The sequence below is a fragment of the Cebus imitator genome, unplaced genomic scaffold (genome assembly GCF_001604975.1).
Source record: "Cebus imitator isolate Cc_AM_T3 unplaced genomic scaffold, Cebus_imitator-1.0 Scaffold37, whole genome shotgun sequence".
Classification (NCBI taxonomy): domain Eukaryota; kingdom Metazoa; phylum Chordata; class Mammalia; order Primates; family Cebidae; genus Cebus; species Cebus imitator.
Window position 1 is genome coordinate 4,202,088 of NW_016107352.1, and position 8,908 is coordinate 4,210,995.

Here is an 8,908-nt window from a genome sequence, read left to right on the forward strand (position 1 = left end):
CCTTTTCTTATGACTGCATTTCCCCAGCGATGAGGTAGGAAACTGACTCTACCCATTTCAATGAGCTTAATCCTAGGACTCTCCAGTAATCATATCTCCACACACCATCCCTGACCTTCATTGACGTTCAGTGAATGTTTCAGAGTTTAAGAAACAAGTTATCCAATTAAATGTCCTTCCCAGGTTTTTAACCGTTTGTTGGAGGAAGATAATCTCTCTTCTCTGTTTAAATACTGTGACTGTGTGAACCTGGAGATGCTGGAGGCATGTTTATATTCTTGTGGAAATGTTACTCAGAGATAATGAAGCAAATAGGAAAGAGAAAGAATGCTCAAAAAGTTAAACATGGGATTACCACATGGTCCAGCAATTCTACTCTTAGGCATATATCCAAAACAATTGAAAGCAGGGACTCAAATAGGTACTTGTACACCAATGATCACAGCAGCATTATTCACAATAGCCAAAAGGAAGAAACAATCCAAAGTCCTTCAACAGATAAATGTATAGGGAAAATGTGGGCCAACCCCGTCTCCTCCACACAGCAACATGGCAGCTTCTCTTTCTCAGCATGGTGACTGGCTTTCCCTCAGGACCTGTTGCCACAGGCAGACTACGGACAGGCAGGCTGAGACCACCATGCATTTTATGTTGCTTTTTATTAAGAGTTGTCAGGGAAAGCCTCAACTGCAAAAATGGTATATCCCAGTATTGGACAAAGAGAAGGAAAAGATAACAGGAGAACTTGTTCAAACCACTGTAGCACATAAACCTAAAATCTATAGATGTTTGAAGATTGTTTACAAAAGATATGCCAATCTGTATTTTTGCCGTGCTATTGAGAATCAGGGCAATGAACTAACTACCCTAGAAACAATTCATCATTACATGGAATTACTTGACAAGTATTTTGGCAGTGTGTGTGAACTTGATATCATCTTTAATTTTGAAGAGGTTTATTTTGGATGAATTTCTTTTGGGAGGGGAAGTTCAGCAAACATCCAAGAAAAATGTCTTTAAGGCAATTGCATAGGCTGATCTACTGCAGGAGGAAGCTTAAACCGCATACAGATTTCTCGAAAAAATTGGACTTACGTAACCCTCCTCCTTGTTGATGACTTCTTGTGACATTTCACACACTTAGATGACCACTGTTTTCACATCCATGTTAGCTAATGGTGTAAAATGATGTCTTGTTAGTATTACTGTTTTTCTAAGCTACTTCATTTAAGCCTATACAATTTTCTAAGAAGGAACTTTGGTTAATCAAATGATAAGTTAAAGTACTGAAATATGAACGGAACAGAAAAATATGACTTTTCTGGATATTTTACAGTTTATAGGTCAGTTTCTCTGAATCTGATTATGTGCACATATGAAAATGACATATCTGTATACATGTAAAATGAAACAACCAGGCAAAATACATTAACTACTGTATTTGACAAAGGATATTCTTAAACTATAATGTGAAACCTCATTTTATAAAACCAGACTAGTGAACATTTCAGTGTACATAAGAGTAAAGGGAATTGGCAGGTCACCTATTGAATGAATGGAAACTTAACCTTGTTGAAAATTTAGAAAGCAGATTTATGTCAAAGACTACTACTGGAAGCTATATATCTTTAAAAAAAAGGGGGGGGTAGGGGGAGAATACAGATTATTTTAAATGACTAAATTGGAATGATGCTTTTTACACTAAAAATTATTTCTTTGGCATTCTGAACCTGGAATGAGAAACAGGATTGTTTTATGATAGCAAGCATGCAATTTTTAAGGTGAAGGCACATTTGACTCAAGATGAATTTTTGTGCTCATAATCATTTAGTTGGATTGTTTTTGATGCCCCAAAATAAGGTGGAAATGTTAATTTGCCAGAGATTGTTTAGAACAGTATCACACAGAAAACATGCTGCTCTCTTCACAAAGTATTGTGTATAAAGTCAACATATGAAGTATAATATTCCTTCTGTGGTGCTTATTAAAGCCAAATTTATTTTGCTTCCCTATTTCTTCCCTCCATGTAGAAGTGCTATAAACTTCACAGTGGCTTCTTTCCTTTCCATGGCACTGCCTAGTTAACAGAAGTCTTACAAAAATTTTAAAAGAAACCTTTCTTTTCTTTTCTTTCTTTCTTTCTTTCTTTTTTTTTTTTTTTGAAATGGAGTTTTGTTCTTATTGCCCAGGCTGGAGTGCAGTGGCTCATTCTGGGCTCAATGCAACCTCCACCTCTCAGATTCTAGCAATTCTCCGGCCTCAGCCTCCCAAGTAGCTGGGATTCCTGGGATAACAGGCACCTGCCACCACACCTGGCTAATTTTTTTTGTATTTTTAGTAGTGACGCGGCTTCATCAGGTGGTCTCAAACTCCTGACCTCATCTTTCATATAAAAAAGTGAGAGTTAAATGAAGTAAAAGGGCATTAGTTGGTCCTAAATTTTTTCAGCTACATAATTGTCCAGCATCAGTTTTCTAAGTACTTCTAAGTATGTAAACATGTCTTCATGGTTTATACTTTCACCTGGATATGCTAGGATAGATTAAGCTTTGTTGTGACAATGTCCAATATTCAGGCCATATGAGCAATGTCTTAATGCATCACCAATTCGTTGTAATCATTGTTGAATGCACACAGACACAAAAGTAAAATGTGGAATATACCTACAATGGCATAGCATTCAGCCATAAAAAGTTAAACTTTTATACATATGATAACATAGATGAAGCTTTAAAACACTATGCTAAGTAAAATAAGCCAGAAACAAAAGAACAAATATTTTATGATTTCACTTATATGATGTACCTTGAATATATAATTTATAGATATAGAAAGTTAAATAATAGTAACCAGGGGTTGGAAGTAGGGAGGGATAATGAGTTATTGTTAATGAATACGGTGTTTCTGTTTGGGATGATACAAAAGGTCTGCAAATGGTTAGTTGTGAAGGTTGCAAAATATTGTGAACATAATAACATTAGGGCTAAATGCCCCAATCAAAATTGGATAAAAAGCCAAAACCCATTGGTGTGCTGTATCCAGGAAACCTATCTCACATGCAAGGATACACAAAGGCTTAAAATAATGAGATAGAGGAAGATTTACCAAGCAAATGGAGAGCAAAAAAAAGCAGGAGTTGCAATTCTCATCTCTGATAAAATAGACTTTAAACCATCAAAGATCAAAAGAGACAAAGAAGGACATTACATAATGGTAAAAGGATCAGTGCAACAAGAAGAGCTAACAATGCTAAATATATATGCACCCAATACAGGAGCACCCAGATACATAAAGCAAGCTTTTCATGACTTACAAAGAGACTTAGACTCCCACACAGTAATAGTGGGAGACTTTAACACCCCATTGTCAATACTAGACAGATCAATGAGACAGAAAACTAACAAGGATATCCAGGACTTGAACTCACACCTGGACCAGGCAAACCTAATAGACATTTACAGAACTCTCCACCCCAAATACACAGAATATACATTCTTCTCAGCACCACATCATACCTACTCTAAAACTGACCACATAATTGGAAGTAAATCACTCCTCAGCAAATGCAAAAGAGCAGAAATCATAACAAACAGTTTCTTAGACCACAGTACAATCAAGTTAGAACTCAGAATTCAGAAACTAACTCAGAATCACACAGCTTCATGGAAACTGAACAACTGGCTCTTGAATGTTGACTGGATAAACAATGAAATGAAGGCAGAAATGAAGATGTTCTTCAAAACAAACAAGAACAAAGACACAATGTACCAGAATCTCTGGGACACATTTAAAGTCTAGAGGAAAATTTATAGCAATAAATGCCCACATGAGAAGCAAGGAAAGATCTAAAATCAACACCCTATCATCAAAATGGAAAGAGCTAGAGGAGCAAGATAAAAAAATTCAAAACCTAGCAGAATACAAGAAATAACTAAGATCAGAGCAGAACTGAAGGCGATAGAGACACAAAAAACCCTTCAAACAATCAAGAAATCCAGGAGCTGTTTTTTGAAAATATCAACATAATAGACCACTAGCCAGATTAATAAAAAAGAAAAGAAAGAATAATCAAATAGATACAATAAAAAACAATAAAGGGGATACAAGGACAGATTTCACAGAAATACAAACCATCATCAGAGATTATTACAAACAACTATATGTACATAAACTAGTAAACCTGGAAGAAATGGATAAATTCCTGGACACTTGCATCCTCCCAAGCCTAAACCAGGAAAAAGTTGAAACCCTGAATAGGCCAATAATAAGGGCTGAAGTTGAGACAGCAATTAATAGCCTACCAACCAAAAAAAGCCCAGGTCCAGATGGGTTCACAGCCCAATTCTACTAGACATACAAAGAGGAGCTAGTACCACTCCTTCTGAAACTATTCCAAACAATCCAAAAAGAGGAAATCCTTCCCAAATCATTTTATGAGACCAACATCATCCTGATTCCAAAACCCAGCAGAGACTCAACAAGAAAAGAAAACTTCAGGCCAATATCCATGATGAACATAGATGCAAAAATCTTCAATAAAACACTGGCAAACTGATTGCAACAGCACATCCAAAAGCTTACCCAGCATGATCAAGTAGGCTTCATCCTGGGGATGCAGGGCTGATTCAACATACACAAGTCTATAAATGTAATCCACCACATAAACAAAACCAAAGACAAAAACCACATGATTATCTCAATTGATGCAGAGAAGGCCTTTGACAAAATTCAACAGCCCTTTGCGCTAAAAACCCTCAATAAACTAGGTATTGATGGAACGTATCTCAAAATAATAAAAGCTATTTATGACAAACCCACAGCCAATATCATACTGAATGGACAAAAACTGGAAGCATTCCCTTTGAAATCTGGCACTAGACAAGGATGCCTTCTCTCACCCTCTTATTCAATATAGTATTGTAAATTCTAGCCGGAGCAATCAGGCAAGAAAAAGAAACAAATAGTATTCAAATAGTAAGAAGGAGGTCAAATTGTCTCTATTTGCAGACGACATGATTGTATATGTAGAAGACCCCATCGTCTCAGCCCAAAATCTCCTGAAACTGATAAGCAACTTCAGCAAAGTCTCAGTATACAAAATCAATGTGCAGAAATCACAAGCATTCCTACACACCAATAACAGACTTAAAGAGAGCCAAATCAAGAATGAACTGCCATTCACAATTGCTACAAAGAGAATAAAATACCTAGGAATACAACTAACAAGGAATGTAAAGGACCGCTTCAAGGAGAACTACAAACCACTGCTCAACGAAATAAGAGAGGACACAAACAGATGGAGAAACATTCCATGCTCATGGTTAGGAAGAATCAATATCATGAAAATGGCCATAGTGCCCAAAGTAATTTACAGATTCAACGCTATCCTCATCAAGCTACCGATGACCTTCTTCACAGAACTGGAAAAAAAACACCTTAAGCTTCATATGGAACCAAAAGAGAGCCTGCATAGCCAAGTCAATTCTAAGTAAAAATAACGAAGCCAGGAGCATCACACTACTGGACTTCAAACTATACTACAAGCCTATAGTAATCAAAACAGCATGTTACTGGTATGAAAACAGAGATATAGGCCAATGGAACAGAACAGAGACCTTGGAGGCAACACCACACATCTACAACCATCTGATCTTTGACAAACCTGACAAAAACAAGCAATGGGGAAAGGATTCCCTGTTTAATAAATGGTGTTGGGAAAACTGGCTAGACATGTGCAGAAAGCAGAAACTGGACCCCTTCCTGACACCTTACACTAAAATTAACTCCAGATGGATTAAAGATCTAAACATAAGACCTAACACCATAAAAACCCTAGAGGAAAATCTAGGCCAAACCACTCAGGACATAGGCATAGGCAAGGACTTCATGACCAAAACATCAAAAGCATTGGCAACAAAAGCCAAAATAGACAAATGAGACCTAATCAAACTCCAGAGCTTCTGTACAGCAAAAGAAACAATCATTAGAGTGAATCAGCAACCAACAGAATATGAAAAAATTTTTGTAATCTACCCATCTGACAAAGGGCTAATATGCAGAATCTACAAAGAACTAAAACAGACTTACAAGAAAAAAACAAACAAACAAGACCCTTCAAAAGTGGGCGAAGGATATGAACAGACACTTTACAAAAGAAGACATATATGAGGCCAACAAACATATGAAAAAATGCTCATCATCACTCATCATTAGAGAAATGCAAATCAAAGCCACATTGAGATACCATCTCATGCCAGTTAGAATGGCGATCATTAAAACATCTGGAGACAACAGATGCTGGAGAGGATGTGGAGAAATAGGAACACTTTTACACTGTTGGTGGGAGTGTAAATTAGTTCAACCATTGTGAATGACAGTGTGGCAATTTCTCAAGGACCTAGAAATAGAAATTCCATTTGACCCAGCAATCCCATTATTGGGTATATATCCAAAGGATTGTAAATTGTTCTACTATAAGGACACATGCACACGAATGTTCATTGCAGTGCTGTTTACAATAGCACAGACATGGAACCAACCCAAATGCCCATCGATGATAGACTGGACAGGGAAAATGTGGTACATATACACCATGGAATACTATGCAGGCATAAAAAACGATGAGTTCATGTCCTTTGTAGGGACATGGATGAATCTGGAAACCATCATCCTCAGCAAACTGACACAAGAACAGAAAATCAAACACCACATGTTCTCACTGATAGGTGGGTGTTGAACAATGAGAACACATGGACACAGGGAGGGGAGCATCACACACTGGGGTCTGTCAGGGTGGAAATAGGGGAGGGACAGTGGGGGGTGGGGAGTTGGGGAGAGATAGCATGGGGAGAAATGCCAGATATTGGTGATGGGGAGGAAGGTAGCAAATCACACTGCCATGTGTGTACTTATGCAACAATTTTGCATGTTCTTCACATGTACCCCAAAACCTAAAATGCAATTTAAAAAACATGGTTAAAATGACCAGGCATAGTGGCTCACACCTGTAATCCCAGCACTTTAGGAAGCTGAAGTGGGCAGATCATGAGGTCAGGCGATTGAGACCACCCTGGCCAACATGGTGAAACCCCATCTCTACTAAAAATACAAGAAAAAATATTACCTAGGCTTGGTGGCATGTGCCTATAGTTCCAGCTACTTGGGAGGGTGAGACAGGAGAATCACTTGAACCTGGGAGGCAGAGATTGCAGTGAGCTGAGATCACGCCACTGCACTCCAACCTGGGAGACAGAGTGAGACTCTGTCTCATAAAAAAATAAAAATAAAAAGGTTAAAATGGTACATTTTGCTATGTAAACTTAACGTAGTAAAATAAGACAAGTCTCCTGCCTCTCATACACCCACACCCCCCACCACACACACAGACACAGAGAAAGAGAGAGAGAGAGAGAGAGAAAGAGAGAGAGAGAGTGAGTGAGTTTGAAGTCGGAGGGAAGAGGGAGAGTCTGAAAAACAAAGATCTGACAGATCCCTGTTCAACTCAGTTCCTCCCCAGCCTTTTCTGTGGTTCAAAATTTGCCAGATGTTTTCTACTTAGGTTAGTTTACATTAAGTTTCTATCACTTGAAATCTACAGCTCTAACACTGCCCTAAAGAAAATCTTCACCTAATTTATATAGATCCAAATCCAAAGACAAAACCGTGTGTGTGTGTGTGTGTGTGTGTGTGTGTGTGTGTGTGTGTTTCAGACTAAGGGTTTCATCTTTTCAGAACTCATTTCTGTACTTGCAGATTAATTTGAAGGGAGAGCTGATGCCACTTTCATTAATATACTGCCCTAAGACCTAGTACAATGCTCTCATGCTTCATACAAAGTGAGTCCTCCGGACGGTATAAGGACGAATTGGTCATAAATTCCTAACCCTACATACTTACATGGATTTCTAGATAAATTTCTGTTAAAAATGAGGTTCTATATCTCTTATCATTTGCCATGGTTTTGGTAAAAATACTTACTTAAAATAACATTTCATATTGTTGGCCTCAAATCCAAGGCCCATCTTGGGTCTCTTTACTATTCTCAGAATTGTTAATATGAGAGTCAATCTAATTTAAGACCACTAAATCGATGACTAAAAGACCAACATTTTCTATATCCATGACTCCCATCTATTGTTCCATGTCCTTCAAAGCGTTCCAAATATTAGCAAAAGCTGGAGTCACTCATAATTTTAGTTGTATTGTTACATCCTTAAAATTAATACTTTCCTCTCTCATGTAACAGAGTATAATTGAAGGTACTTAATCGGTGAGGACTTGACAAAAAAAAACAAAGTTATTCAAAAACATGTTACTTTGCCTGCCCTGAGATGAAGGCCATGTTTTCAAACTTGCCAGCCTTTCAAACTGTTCAACATTTAAAAGCTAAATATATGCTTTAAAATTATATCTAATAGATGCCCCAGAATTCTATTTTTAACAGCCTTGTAGTGTTTATTTGGTTGATGTACATGCTTGCAAAGCCTTTCTAGTTTTACAAACTAACCAAGATGGCTTATTAGGGACTCTGATGCAAGGGGTGGTGCTGTGAAAATAGATTAGGTTTCAGTGCTCTTAGAGTGCTCACTCTGAACACATCTGTCAAGGCTCTTGAGGGCAGCTGGGATTTTTTGCACCAATCCCTAACCTGATTATATAGCAAAGAAAAAGACTTAGATGCCAAACCAGAATTATATCAAAGTTCTCATTTTCAGTAGGAAAATTATTGTGAAACACTGGTTTTCTAGGAAAAAAAAAATCAACACACTGCACTGTTATCCAAGCAAGACAGTATTGATATATTGCCCAAGGCCATGTAAAATTTAATTCTTTCAAAGTTTTAAGTACGAACAACATCAAACATATGCCAAACTAAAGAGAATGGAACTATGAACTCCTTTATATTCCT

At 37.5% G+C, this 8,908-nt stretch overlaps 1 pseudogene; it reads left to right on the forward strand.

The window, feature by feature from the left end:
- The first annotated feature begins 639 nt into the window (after positions 1 to 639).
- On the forward strand, positions 640 to 1,060 carry LOC108301819 (annotated as a pseudogene).
- The last annotated feature ends 7,848 nt before the right edge of the window (positions 1,061 to 8,908 follow it).